The sequence below is a fragment of the Paroedura picta genome, chromosome 3 (assembly GCF_049243985.1).
Source record: "Paroedura picta isolate Pp20150507F chromosome 3, Ppicta_v3.0, whole genome shotgun sequence".
Taxonomy (NCBI): Eukaryota; Metazoa; Chordata; class Lepidosauria; order Squamata; family Gekkonidae; genus Paroedura; species Paroedura picta.
Genome location: NC_135371.1, coordinates 107425415 through 107440998, shown reverse-complemented (window position 1 = coordinate 107440998; position 15584 = coordinate 107425415). Strand labels below are relative to the sequence as shown.

The window sequence follows — 15584 nt, the reverse complement described above, 5'->3', positions numbered from 1 at the left end:
TGCACTTGTTCACAATAACATATTTTTATGTACTTAACATTAAATGTTTCTTATAAAACAATATGAACCCAGTATTTATTTTAAAAAAGGAAAAAAGGAAAATCCCACTTTATTATGACATTTCCAGCTCCTGAATTCTTCAATTCAGATCATTTTTATACTTTAACCCAATATTTATTTTTTAAAAAGGCAAAAAGGAAAAGCCTACTCTTTCTCCAAGATGATGTCTTGACCTTAGCCCAAAATTTATAAATTTTCTCGCATAAGAATTCCACAGTTCTTTATATTCTTCAGCTAATTTTCTGTTGGCTATAGATGTAACCTTGTTGCAGTGATTGCATAGAAAATAAGTTTTTTAACACAATCGAAGAGCCTTCCTGACAGATATTCAACACCATATTTCCAGGTTTAAATTAGATACTTAACATTGAACATTTCTTGTAGAACAGTGTGAACTTTGGCCCTATAACTATTCACTAATTTAAAAAAGAGAGAGAGCGGACCCCCCCCCCACTTGCCAAGTTCCTACCAAACTCACACCCCACTTCTGATTTTGATAGTCACCTATCTGTTATCAGATGTCGACCCCTATATTTCATATAGGGTGGCACTTTTCGCTCTGGCCACCAGGAAGATCCGAGCCAAAGCTTTTTTACAGGTGTCCCCAATTTGATACACCATTTTTTTTTTAAATTGTAACTCAGTAGCCCTCGTCTACAACTTTATGTACGCAGTATTGGATAAATATTTTTATTCATATTTGTACCATATTGTTTTTAATTATGTTTTGTAACGGCCTTTGGCTATACACAATAAATGTTATCGTATCAATTAGGGATGGGCACAAAATGGCTCATGAATAGGAATGGGTAGAAACTGCATTTGTGCGGTTCGGTTTGTGGCTGAACCATGAGCCAAACCACAAACCCATGTGAACCAGGAAATTCATTCATTCAGTTTGTGATCCATTTAAAGTTAAAACCCTTTTCTCTGGTCCCTGCAGTTTTTTGCAGGGAGCAGTAACCAGCTGTCTAAGCCATTTAAACACACACATATACAGTGCTGTCCTTTCCATAGCCTTTCCAAACTTCATGCGCAATGTTCCAAATCAGAAAAGATCATAAAATCGACTTCTGGGAGTTCATGTCCTTACCCATAATCCCTGCATAAATTCACACACCTTTTTGTGTTCTATTGTATTTTTTAACAATGCTGTTAGCCATCCCAAGACACATGTGAGGGCCAGGAAACAAACAAACTAATGCCCCCCTAAGAAGAATATCACTCTGACCCACAGCCTATGCAGACACACGTCTTATCGCGCCCCCCTCCCCAAACTGCAGTGACAATCTCTATGCACCCAGATATCCCTTTCAGTCAGCCAACGGGGTGCTAGTCACACTACCTTTTCTACTTCTCCTGGCTGGTGACAGGTACCATTCCCCGGGGCACACAGGGGGCTTTCTGCTGAACTATATTCAAGGCATCCATTCACTGTGGAGATTTACTATAATTTGTGTTTTATTAGTGAAGTAAGGAATCACACTGCAATCCTGCAAGTACTTGCCTGGTAGTCAGTCCTATTGAGTAACACAGGGCTTGCTTCCAAGTAGATGTGCTATAAATCGCAACCCTAGAAGTGCTTTCTTGGGAGTCAGTCCATTGATTAACGTGGTGCTTGTTTCCATGTAGGCTTTGCTTTTGATTGCCATCCTACGAGTGCTTTCCTGAGAGTCAGTCCCATTGCATAGCATGTGGCTTGTTTCCAAGCAGCATTGCTTCAGACTTCAAAAACACAGAGGATTTCTCATGCTGCACGCTGTGCCCTGGTACCCTGAAAGACAAGAAGAACCCAAAGCATTATTGATTCTTTTTGTGCATATTAAAACATTCATACCCCACTTTTCCTCAGGGCTCAAGGCAGTTGCTCTTCCCATGCCCCAGGTTTGAAAGCGTTTATAGCAGCAATGCTGTTGACTGGGGAAGACCCAAGGGAGACTCAAGTTGCACAGGATTCAGCCATGTAAGGCTTGGGATTTTCTCCTCCAAAGTAAAGTTGCCTCAATACTGCATGGATCCCTCAAGTCCAGTACAGATTTCCTGGAGGCTTTGAGCCTTTTAAACTTCTGCTTTTTGCTCCCTGATGCTCATCTGTTTGGAAAACCCCTGCATTCTGCTTCCTGTGGCTTTTGTGAGGAGAAGGCAGGGTTGAAATAGCTCTCAGTGATGGGAGCTCCCTGCTGCTCAGTTCTTTACAAACTGCTGCAAACTGCACCAAAATTTGTGAAAGCTCATGGCAGTTCTTCAGCTTGTGAGCATTGTTTCGTGAACTATGATCCAGGCAAAATTTGTGACCATCTCATCAGCTGGTTTATGCTCATCCCTACACATGAACCCTTGTTCATAACGAAATTTGTCCAGTCCATGAATTGGGAACTGAACTGCAACCTGGCTATGAACCTCCACAAACTTTTATGGCAGTTCATGGAGGTTTGTGGAGAGCAAAAGTATGTCTTTTTTTCTCTTCTCCCCATGAAATCTGCCAAAACATCCCTGTGAAAGATAGGAAACAGCTTACCCAGGGGAGCAATCTGCTCCTGTGGCTCAGCTGTTTCAGGCTCAACACACTGGAGTCTACTCCCACAACTGCTCAAGAAAGCCCCTTGAAACAGCTGAGTCACTCTGCTGTGTGTTGCTCTGCTGTTTTAAAAGGCTTTACTTTGGAAAAATGGTGGTTCAAAAAGTACGGAATAACTCAAAAAAATGTTACAGGACACGTGACTAAAGAGCCACTCATTCAAAAGTAGCTCCTATATGATCAGAAGAACATTTAATCCAGCAAGAGTCTTATGCTCCACCACCTCCAACTGGCTGCGGATCCCTAGCCCCAGAGAAGCGCATCGGGCCTCAACAAGGGCCAGAGCCTTCTCGGTCCTGGCCCCCACCTGGTGGAACATGCTCCCTGAGGAGATCAGAGCCCTGCCCGAATTTCCACAGTTCCGCAGAGCCTGCAAGAGGGAGCTCTTCCACCAGGCATTCGCTTGAGGCTGACCGACTCAGAACACCTGCTGAGCCCCCGGATGCCCCCTCCATGACTGAAAGAACCAACCTCCCAATGTTGCTGTTAATTGTTATTCATATTATAATGTGGATTTGTAATCTTTTGATGCTTTGAAAGTTGCTTTGATGTTGCAGTCTGTTTATCGTTTCATGTAAGTTATATAATGTTCAATGTAAACCGCCCAGAGCTGCAAAGAAATGGATGGCAAATAAATAAATAAATAAATAAATAAATAAATAAATAAATAAATAAATAAATAAATAACCAACCTCAAAGGCAACCCTGAAGCATGGTTTTAATATAAGGAATCAACACCAGTATGATAGGCACAAAGAAACAGTCCTCTCTTACATGATTGGACATTTAATTTGGGAACCACTTCATGAACCTGAGCCAGGACAAAATCGTGAATTATTCAGTTCATTTTACTTTCAGAATGCCCTCAGTCAATCAGTCATTTGTCTAGTTTAAAAAGTAACTATGTTAAACAATGATATTTGAGATTAGACAGCATATAATAATAACTTTTAAACTATTTTCAAAATAAAATAATGGTTGCAGTCTTTTATGCTATTGTCTATGTCATGGATCATTTCCATACAACAGTAAACCCCCATTCTTAAAGAATGTAAAACTTTCTGCACAAAATGTTGTCTCCCCAGGAGTAGATCCCTTAACCCCACTGTTTCGGAATCCTCCTTTACAACAATTCCCCCCCCTTCAGATCTTAACTTGCAGTTTTCCAGTTAGGAACTCCAGAATTCAGATTTGGTTTTCTACCATGCTACTATTTTGTGTAATCAGTACTGCGTATTCACCCTGCCTACTGCCATTCGACCCTGTCTGGTTGTTTCTTGAGTAATCCAACTTTTAACAAGCATACTGGTGATTGTGTTACCATGCAATTTCCCTACCCCCATTATAATAGAGCAGTGTTTTATAAAGTAGGAACAAAAGAGGCAGCAGGGTTTCTTGTGGTCTTCTCTGTACAACTATCCACACATGAAGTTCCTTTCCTTTCCTTTCCTTTCCTTTCCTTTCCTTTCCTTTCCTTTCCTTTCCTTTCCTTTCCTTTCCTTTCCTTTCCTTTCCTTTCCTTTTTTTTTGTGTGGGTAGGTTTTCATGCCATGCAATTATATTGTTTCTTCATTCTCCCAGCCCCTTCTCTTCCCCATTTCTCCTGGTGTGTATTTTTTGAATCAATGTTATGATGTTATAACAACGCTACACATGGGGGAAAAAGTAGGTTCCGGCACTGACAAAGTACACAAGGACACATTTAACATGCTTTATAATTATCAAAATGGTGTGTCCAGTTTGCCAGTTGCCAGCCATTTTCATAGTTGGTGACTTAGGATGAGGAGAACTTAGAAATGGTGGCAACCATGCTGTCCCCCACCATGCTGTATCCAGCTTTTTTTTTTTTTACAATGTTATAATGTTATAACACCACTACATATGCATTTAAAGGAAATTCAGTTGCTCAAGGACATGATGACATGATCACACAACCTCTTTTCAAAGGAATTGCAGAACATTTAGGGAGGGTTGGATCCAAGTTCAAGAAAAAAATCACCACAGTAAATGCCCTTTTGTGTAAGGGGTGACATGGTCAGAGTATCAATTGGAGATTCAGCTTGCCAGGAAACAGCAGCAGCACTGAGAAGTGGAAAAAATAATGGTGAGAATCATTGTGGGAAAGTTTAGAAAAAATTACAGAACTGTTCATAGCGTTAGTCAAGATGTATTTATAATGATTTCTTCAACCTAATCACATTTTTAAACACCCATTCATAAATGAACTTTACAATTTTTTTCATGATTTCATTAATGGTTGTGAATCATTTTATATGAGTTTTAAATCTCTCGATGGTATTCCATGGATCATAATTTCAAGACATAAACCATTGGTTTGAAAATGTTAAATCCTTATATCTGTAATAGTATGTTCTCAATTTATTTTAGTCCTCTTAGCAGCATTGGAAGGTTTGTTAATGACTCTCAATTAATTTATGAATGTGTTTGTTTTATATAATTTGACCGCTCTATATCAAGCCACTGGTATTCTTTCCCCAACATTTCAGAGGGACTAGGGATTGTGATGAAATTCTTAATAGGGTTGCCAACTCTAGGTTGTGAAATTCCAGGCAATATTGAGGGTGGAACAGGGGAGGGTGAGGTTTAAGGAGAGGAGGGACTTCACTGGGGTATACTGTAGGTTGCAAGGCAGCCTATAAGGAGAACTGTATGATTCTATGATTCTAAAGCCCTGGCCCAGGTCAAGGCCAGTTTTATCTCCCTGGGTCTGGAAACCTTGAGCAGATTTAAACTACCTTTTATTTATGTTCTTGGGGGGGGGGGCAGGGTATAAGGATGGACCTATCCTCCCTGAATTGATCTAATCCCATCTTAACGCCAACTAGAGCTACTAGTTTAGTTGGTTAATTGCTGCTCTGACCTGGATGGCTAGTCAGATCTCAGAAGCTAAGCAGCATTACCCCTACTTAGTACTTGGAGAGAAGACCACCAAGGAAGTCCACGACTGTAGCCAGAAATTTTTTTATTGGGTGGTGGGGAAATGAGTACATGAGTGAACAGCCATCATTATTTATTTTTTCTTCTTTACTTCAACATTATTTTATATACATATCCACTCCTTGTAGGCTTTTTTAGAAGAAGAAGAGTTAGCTTTTATGTCCTGCATTTCACTATCCGAAGGAGTCTCAAAGTGGTCTCCGCTTTCTCTCCATCAAGAGACATCCTGTGAGGTAGGTACAGCTGAGAGAATTCTGAGGGAACTGTGATTGGCACAAGGCTACTCAGGTGGGTAACCACTACACCAAGCTTTCTTAAAAACAGGATTCAGGACACTTCAGCCTGACTGTTAATTCTGTTATAATCAATCGCACAGAGATTCCACATTTGGGATATTTATGACAGGATTCACACCTTTTTACCTCAACTCCTTCCTTTTTCAAAAAGAAAATTTAGAATTAAAATTATTGTGGCAGATTTCACACCTCCCACAAGTGCCAACACTGATGAGGCCTAGACCCCTTTTTGCTATTGTGGCTACAGGCCTGAGAAGTAGGCAATGGCAAAACACCACTAAATGTCTGTTACTTTGAAAACCCTTAAGGGTAGAGTTGACAGTTCTGGGTTGGGGAGGATTTGGGACCTCAGCAGGGTATAATGCCATAGAGTCCACCCTCCAAATCAGCCATTTTCTCCAGGTTAACTGGTCTGGAGGTCTACTATAATAATGGGAGATCTCCAGGTGCTACTTGGAGACTATCAGTTCTCCTTCAAGGGTCATCAGGTAACTTGACAGCATTTGTACAATGCAAAACCAAAAGGGAACAAAAACCTAACCTTAACAAAGTCAGGAACTCAAGTTGAGCTATGAAACAATATGAAATGTTAACAATTATTTATTAAAGTGCACCTATATTAGGTTAAAAACAAAGTAAAAACTATATAAAAACTATACAGATCTAACTGCACATGAACAGGCCAAATTCAACCCAACTGGGTCTTCCTCAGTGGTCAATATAATAATATTAAATAATGCACTCATATCTAAAACCAGTTATGAAGTATAGTTGGGTGGTGAAGGGAAATCCTGGAAAAATAAATGTAGAAACAAATTAGAATGAGCCAGTATTTAAAAAAAGTCTTATATATTTTACGTGTAGGCCATTCAAACACAGGTGGTGACTTACTGTTGGATGTAGGTCCAACAAATACTGGTATAATGTTTCTTTTTGAAGCACTACCTTCAAAGATATATAATATCTCGGAACACCACTCTGTAAAAATAATGTAAATATAAGACCACTATTCAAAATTTAAAGGCAAAAATGCCCACATTTCAAATAGGATATTTCTATACATACCTCAGCTACTGTATTACTCTGCAAAGAGAGTGCATCTCATGTGTGTCAGAAAAAAAATTGTGATTGCAATGGGGAGGAAATTATTTATGCCAACCTTTGAGGCTGATGCAATCCAGCTGTTTCTGTGGACTAACGTTGAAGTCCAGCAAAAAAATGTGTGTGTGTGCGGGAGGAAACTATGATAAAGATAAAGCACCATACCAAGCCAAACAATATGCATTTTGAAATACAATTTTCAGACATTAAAATGCCGACATCCAGTCCATCTCCTCATTCAGGCCACATGTGATACTAGTTGGTATATCCAAAACAGTTTTGCTGAGAAGTTTGGATAACCTGTTACCCATTGCAGAGACCTGTTAGATGGGCCAGAATCTCAGCTGCATCTTTGTGTGTCCAGTTTCCACAAAGTGCTTTGCCAAGGGAGCTGTTAGTCTTTTGCCTCTTATATTACTCCTGTGTTCACAAATCTATGTTCTTATGGCCCTAACTGTACATCCCACAAATTGTCTTTCAAAAGGGCATTCAATTACATAGATTGTACAATTGCTTGAACAATTTATAAATTGTCTTATGTGGTAGGTTTTATCACCAGCCTGATTCTGGAATGTATTTCTCCTGTATGTCAGAGTGCATAATGAACAATGGCAGCAGGGGGAGAAACCATGAGGAATGCAATTTCTGTCTTTTGTGGTTGTTACAGTTTCGTTGTTAATTTATTTAATTTCACTCTCCTTGGCTGAAGTAGATAAGATTCTAGCAGTGGCCCGACCAACCACATGTCCTCTTGACCTGTGTCCTCATGGCTGGTGAAATCTGGTAGTGAGGGCATTTAGGGCCCTCTCTAGGATATTGTTAATTTATTCCTGACTTCAGGGACATTATTGGAGAGTCTGAAAGAGGAAGTGGTGTGAGGCCTTTACTAAAAAAGCAGTGGCTGGATCTCACTGACCAGTTACCACCCAGTTTTGCATTTAGCATTTCTGGATGATTGAATGTGCAGTGGCAGGACAGCTCCAGGACTTCTTGGAGGACTCTTTGGCACTTGACCATTTCCAATCCAGCTTCCTACCTGGCCATGGAGTAGAGACAGCTATGGTTGCCCTGACAGACAATCTCCAGAGAAAGCTGGATCTAGGTGGGTCGGTGCTGCTGTTTCTATTAGAGCTGACAGAAGTGCTCAACATGGTCGATCACAAACTCGCAACACAACACCTGGCTGAAGTAGGGATTCATGACACAGCAAGCTAGAGTCTTTTCTGCAAAGTTGGGAACAAAGTGTGACATTAAGGGGAAGTATGTCCCAGCATAACTCCCTCAACTTTGGGGTCCTGCAAGGAGCCACACTTCCCCTGGTGTCATGAAACATCTGTATACACTCCCTCACTCAGCTGATCCGGAGTTCCAGGCTGGGTTGCCATCAGCACGCTGATAATACTCAGCTATTTCTCCTAATGGACAACCATCTTTCAACACCAACAGATAGGCTGACCAGGTGTCTGGAGGCCATGGTGGACTGGCTAAAGCAGAATTGTTTGAAGTTAACTCTAGCCAAGATGAAGGACCTCTGATTGGGCTTGTGTGGAGAAAAGGTGATAAAGCTCCCAGCCCTTGAATACTGTTAACATTGGAGCCTTCAGTCAGGATCTTCGGTGTGATTTTGGATCATCTTTTGAGGACCAAATCACAAAGGCAGACTGCCTGGCATTTTTCCATTTTCACCAGGTGAGGCAGCTTGCTCCTTATCTCTTGGAGCTGGACCTAACCAGAGTGATCCATGTGATGATCACATCTAGATTAGACTTCTGCAACTCACTCTACACAGGGCTGCCCTTGAGATTGCCCCAGAAACTCCAACTGGTCCATAATGCAGCAATCCAAATTCTTACAGGAACTCAATGGAGGGCACTTATCTCCTAGATTGGAGACCAAATCAGGGTCAAAGTTTTGGGGCTAATCTTCATAGCTGTAAATGGTCTGGAACCAGTATATTTATGGGACTAAATTTCCCCTTTCCCTTTCCCAAGAGCATTAAGATCTTCAGAGCAATATCTGCTCAGGATCAACCAGGGCCAGTACTTTTTTAACCCTGGCCCCAACCTAATGGAATGCACTCCCAAAGGATATTAGGGTCCTGCGAGGCCTTAATGAGTTCTGCAGGGCCTCTAAGATGGAGGTGTTCCACCAAGCTTATGGTCACGGTCCAAAATAACCACCAATAAATGGGGGCCTTACTACTGGGCGATGGAAAAATCACCCCCTTGATGTAAAACCCCCTTTGTCTGGAATATAGATTGGGAGAATTTAGATTAATAATGTTAACTGTTTATGACATTTTATGATGTTGTTTACCAGCCCTGTGCAGTACTGGAAGGGTAGGATAGAAAAAATGAAGTATTTATTATTTATTTAATAATTTATTTAAAGTAAGGCCAAATCTATGCATTGGATGAGGATAAAATGATATTGATGGGATTGCAAGCCTTAATGTGGAAAACTCTCAATATTCTCTCCAGGCAAGGACAAATATTTTTGCAAGGGCAAAAATGACATTCTAACTTGTTTATTTATTATTAGTCCAGAAGTGGATTTTGGTCTCAGATCCACAAGGTCTCAAATTCTAAAATGTACTGCAGAATGCTTGTAAAATGATAAAATGTTAATATGGCTGATGTTATATTTATGTATGCACTGTATGAAACAAAGGCAGAGCAAAATGAGATTGCCCAAGAACACATTGTAAAGCTCATGAAAATCTTTATTGGTGTGCCTTTACTGAATGTATTGATCATAAAAACAATCCCCAGCTTACTGTTTGATATTAAACTGATCTGAACCAAGTATGGTGGTATGAATTTACCCTTAAAAAAAACAAACTGTACCTTTGTGCAATGCTTAAATTTTCCCTTTTCTGAATTCAAGCAGCAGCTAGGTTCAAATGCTCACCATCTTGTCTTTAACAGCCAAAAATCATGCCTTGCTTAGGAAACTTTGAAGAAATAACATTTTGCTATATTGTACAGACCCTGAAGGGTTAATTTTACAATTCACAGAAGTCTGTACTGCAGCATAGCTGTACAGAATAGATCCAGTGTGAACACCTGCATTGCAGCAGGAAAAGGGGCTTCCCTTCCTCCCCCTCTGCTTTTGCTTATTCTTCAGTAATGCAATGTAAGAAACAAACTAGCATACAGAGAAAGCTGGGCACCCTCAGGCTAACTGAAAGATCCAACCGTGCCATTATAATTGAATTGAATTATAATTCAAGTTCCCTAGTTTAAAAGAAAACTTAAAGTAGCTACTTCTACTGTGCTTTCCAAAACAGAAATGTCAAGAAAACTTTGGAAATCACATTCCCAAATCCCAAGAAGTATGATTAAAAGTAAGGACATTTAAACTTAATACCATGACCTGCAGAGTTTCCAGAATTTTAGTTTACCTCCAGACAATAGACATAATTTCCCCTGGGGGAAATGGATGTACCATTTTTGCAAGGGAATCAGAGAACTGGAAGGGTCATCTAGCCCAACCCCTGCACAATGCAGAAAACTCAAACTACCTGCCCATTCACAATGACTTCAGTTATATGTGCAGTTTATGACCCCCAAAACCAGAATCTCTGGCCAGTCTTGCCTGAAGAAACTTCAGCTTCCGACCCCAAAGAAAATGGATGTACCATAGAATCATAGAGCTGGAAGGTACCTCCAGGGTAATCTAGCTCAATCCTCTGCACAGTGAAAGAAACTCACTCTAGGTCGATTCTAGCGATGTGGCTATGGGGGTTGTGATCCTCCAGAGTAGCGATCCCCAACCTGTGGGCCGCGGACCACATGTGGTCCTTCGACTAATTGGAGTTGGGCCCCGAAGGACGCCTTCTCCCCCCCCCTGTCCCTTTACAACACACTTCGGGTGTCATTGTCTCCCATCACTTCCAGATGGAACTATCTCGTTGCAGAGAAACAAGCTCAGGGTTCCCATTGATTTGTCATTGTCATGAGTTAAAATTTCCATGAAAATAAAATGTTCCTTATGTTCATTGTTGTGGCATGTCTGTATCTTATTTTGAAGGGATTTTTAAACATTGCCATAGCGATCAGAGAGCGTTAGGGCAGTGGTTGAGAGTAGAGGAGTAAACTACCCCACACACACACCGGACCTCAGTAAAAGGTGTTGAGTGGTCCCCGGTGAGTGGTCCCCTGCGTTGAGTGGTCCCCGGTGATAAAAAAGTTGGGGACCACTGCTCCAGAGGGTCTAAGAAGGCCTTTTGCATCCTTGTCAAAAAATTCAATGATACAGAGCAGAATTGGGCCATAAGGTAGTAAGAGGCAGCCACTATCAAATTGACATTCTCAACTGGGTAACACTGGCTTTTGAGGTTTAAAAAGACCATAAGAACCTGCAGGTTTTTCACCAGCCCTGCAAACAGATTAGATGGGTGGAATTTTAATCACGGTTCTCTTTCTCACTAAAGCACTTCCCAGGGAAGCAAAATTTCTGGCATTTTCTGGTGGGCCTTGTCCCACCTTCCCCAACATAAAAGTAAAGCAGATGCAGTACTGCATTCAGTGTTCAGCCTCTCCCACTTGGGACTCACAGCCGTGATGCAGAGTCAGGCCGCCACAGCACTTCCCCTAGTGGGTGAATAGAAAAGGATTTAGGGGGTGATGCTGATTTCTTAGTCTCTCATTCTAAGTCAGAAGAAAAGGAGGGGTTGTTTTGCAAAGGTGATCAGCTTTACATTCCAGCAGCTATATGCCCAGTGGTTTTAAAACTGTGTCATGATTCAAGGGCTGCCAGGTACTTTGGGTTTGTGAAGACCCTCTATCTTGTACATCAACATTGGTGACCCTCAATGCAGAAGGACGTGGAAGCTTAAGTACAAGGATAGGCAGGAGGTAAGCCTAGACGACTCTTATGCCCCTTAGAGATGTGGTCTGCCCCTTAGAGGGGTATTTCTATGGATTTTATTACAGATCTTCCTTCCAGCCAAGGCAAAACTGTAATATGGGTGGTGGTTGATTGGTTTTTGAAGCAAGCTCACTAAATTTCCTGCACATTGTTGCCCACCGCCCAGAAGTAACATCCTTGTTTATTCAGTATGTATATAAATTACATGGGATCCCCAAGAGGTTCCTGAGAGTGATAGGGGGGCCCAATTTGTTGCAAAATTCTGGTGGGCACTTCTTAAGCTGTTGAGGGTAGAGCAGGCTTTGACCTTTAGTTATCATTTAGAAACAAGTGGGCAAATGGGGAGGGTCAACCAAATTTTGAAACAGTAACTGCATTGCTTTATTAACTATCAACAGTTGACTTGCTCCCCCCAGCTGAATTTGCTTATAATAACAAGGTTTATACCAGCACTGGGATGTCATCACTTGAGGTGGTTTATGGAACTAATCTGTTAGCTGCTCCTATATGGGTTCCTGACCCTGACAGGCCCCCATATTTATAAGCTTGTGCAGTCTGCATACAAGCAGCCTGGCCGGACATTGTAACTTCCTTGAACATGGCTAAAGTGGATTATAAGGGGCAGGTGGATAAATACTGTAGTCCCAAACCCCCTTGGAAAGTGGGAGATCAAGTTTATCTCTCTACTAAACATTTTAGCTGCCAACAACCATCTTGCAAGCTGAGTCCACGATATGTGGGACTGTTTAAAATTTCTAGGGTGATTAATGAAGTGGCTGTAGAACTTGTTTGCATTCCAGCATTTTGTGTCATGCCCCTGAACTGAACCAGTGGCATCTCGGTCTGAAGGCTCCGATTCCAGTGTACATGGATCAAAATACACATTATGAAGTTAACCAAATCCTGGACTCCAGGCTGCATTGGGACAAACTACAGTAACTTGTGGACTGGAAAGAATTCCCCATGGGGGAGGGATAAGGAGTGGGTAGATGCAATTCATGTTCAAGCTAGTTCTGGACTTTCACTCAGCCTACCCACTGAATCCACCCACCTCATCTCACATTTTGGTAGGTTGATCTAGAAGGAGCAGAATGTCACAATCCTCATGGAGCTGGGTCCCTGAGTTTGGCCTTGTAGTAATTATAGCAGCTTGCCTAAGATGTATGGTTTATGGTGCTTTCTCTCTCTGCATTCCATCCCTCCCCTCCTTCCCTTCACACAGCATCCCGTCTCTCCCTGGTGTCTTGGAGTCTGGGTCCTTATGAGGATGTTATGGCTGTAAAAAGCCTGCCATTTGTAGGGACTTCCACTGGAAGATATATGCAAAGACCTGTACCCTGAACCCCAGTTCCATCAATGCTTTGAATGAGTATACTTGCTTGGCTCAATAAAGGAAACTTTTACTAAAATAAGAGTTTACTTTTTGGCCTTATGAAGATCCTCACGCTCAGCAGTTCCACGGGTATGATGCCAATGCCTGGGGCCTTTTTGTTTGGCAATTGACTTAAGGCTCATTCAGCTCAAGAATGGTCGGTTCAAGTTCTATTTCTATTCCTTTTTGATTTTGAAGAGAGCGAACTTCTGTTCTGCATCTGTACAGTTCTTCTGTGAAGTCCCATTACCTCTTCTTGATGCTGTGTTGGTCTATCAATTCCTTACCATGTTTATCTTTGATAATGATTTTGCAAGCAGGAAATGGTACTTGGAATCTCTTTACTTGCACGAAAGCATTTCTTGTGTGTCCCTTTTTGTAATCTTCGAACAGCTTGCATTTCTCATTCCAATAAGCTTCACAGTCTGCTCTTGCTGCCCTTTGTAAATCCGCAATTAATTTTCTTACTTCCTTTATTTCTTGGTTCCAATTGTAAAAACAAAAACAAAAGTAGAATGAAGCCAGAATGGAATCTAGGGGCCTTTTCGCACGGGGATCTTTGTTGCAAATTGTTTGCGGAATGAAAAATCGCCATTTAAAATAGTGGAATTCGTCGTTATGCATACCTGCCTTTGTAGTGGAATCAGTTGCGTTTTTTAGCGTTTCCCACAGGCTTCCGGTCTCGGCAGAAATCGCTAGAAAGGAAGCGCTATTGCCAAGCTCGTCCCGCCCCTGGCCGTCAAGCAGCCAATGGGCAGCCGTTAGCATGCTCCCAAACAGCCCCTTTCCCTTTAAGAAAGGTTTAAAAAAAAAAAACAGACCCATAGCAATGAATCTAGGTAGATTCGTTGCAACGGAGAGACCCATCCAGCTGCCTAATGTGAGCTGTCGTTTGATTATATGATTATATGGCACGCTGCCTCGAGTGATAAAAAAAAATCCCCCCCCTCTCACGGGCCCGATTTTCAGCTGAATTAATGTGTAAAAAATAAAGGGACTTTATTTCAGCAAACGGGCTTTTATGTGGTTTGTGCTTAGTGACTAAAGGTGAAGGACTGAAGCCAGGGAAGCCTCTAAACAGAAAGAGGCTCACTGGTGCGTTTATCCCCGCTCGCTCGGAGAAAAAAAAATGGCGATCGCTTCGCCGGAAATTTGGAGGACAGGCTCAGGAGGAGGGACTTTGAAGAACCCGCAACAATGGTAACGCACAGGTCTTTAGCGCTAGTGTTGCAGATTGGTTGCAGGAGTGTATCGCTATCCGGAGGGTGAATCCACTTTTCTGGATTCCCCTAAAAGCGCTACAACGAAGCACTTTTTGCTGATTGGTTTCAGGAGTGTTGCAGATTGTCTGCGACGTCGTGCGTTAAGGCAAATTAGTAGCGTTTTCAATTAGCAACCATTGTGCTATTTTGAAGCTGTGCGAAATGGCCCTAGATATTACACCGTTTTCAAGGACAAAGCCTTTCCTCGGTGGCTTTTATTAAATAATATGAAACAATATAAGTGAAAGATGCGTTTATAAACAATGCTGATGTTTTTTTTAATGCAAAGTCCTTGACCAGTGTAGCATCCTTGACATCATTATGGAGTCAGGATGGATGCTCCTGGATTCTTAACTTTAATGGTCATGTAGATATTCCAATATAAATCAGTTCACATGGACATTTTATTCAGTAAATTAATTTTTTTGATGAAAAGTTAACAGTCAAAGTAAAAGTAAAACTATTACTTGAGTTAGTAAATTCCTTAATTTGTAGTATATAATGACACACCACACAAGATCCACACCTGTGGTTACCTTTTTGCAAGTTACTAATCAAAGTAGCATCAATATTTTTATGGGGACCAAGTTCACCAATATTATTTTTTCTTCTTCAGGCATAAAGGTAAAGGTATCCCCTGTACAAGCACCAGGTCATGTCTGACCCTTGGGGTGATGCCCTCTAGTGTTTTCATGGCAGACTCAATACGGGGTGGTTTGCCAGTGCCTTCCCCAGTTATTACCATTTACCCAGCAAGCTGGGTACTCATTTTGCCGACCTCGGAAGCCAACCTTGAGCTGGCTGCTGGGATTGAACTCCCGGCCTCATGGACAAAGCTTCAGACTGCATGTCTGCTGCCTTACCACTCTGCATCACAAGAGGACCAGTTTTATATTCTTTAATATCCTCCACCAAATGCCAGTGTCTAGATAAAATATTTTTTACTTGTCTGGAATAGTTAGAATACTCAAAGGAGCAATCCATCTTTCCACAGAGTTCCTTTCTCTATATTGCAAAAAGTAATGTCATTTAAATCTGCCCTATGGCATACCTTTTCAATAACATGGTTGGGATACCCTCTCATC

General features: G+C 41.5%; 2 protein-coding genes across 2 annotated transcripts in view; one reads left to right on the top strand and one right to left on the bottom strand.

Moving 5' to 3' along the window:
* KCNMB1 (potassium calcium-activated channel subfamily M regulatory beta subunit 1) overlaps positions 1–1851 on the bottom strand; it is a 42454-nt gene extending 40603 nt beyond the window's left edge. Inside the window, exon 1 of the mRNA XM_077327115.1 lies at positions 1568–1851. The gene's annotated coding sequence lies outside the window, so the exon portion shown is untranslated. The remainder of the gene's footprint in view (positions 1–1567) is intronic.
* Positions 1–15584, top strand: part of KCNIP1 (potassium voltage-gated channel interacting protein 1) — a 776797-nt gene that overhangs the window by 92503 nt on the left and 668710 nt on the right. The gene's annotated exons all lie outside the window — the stretch shown is intronic.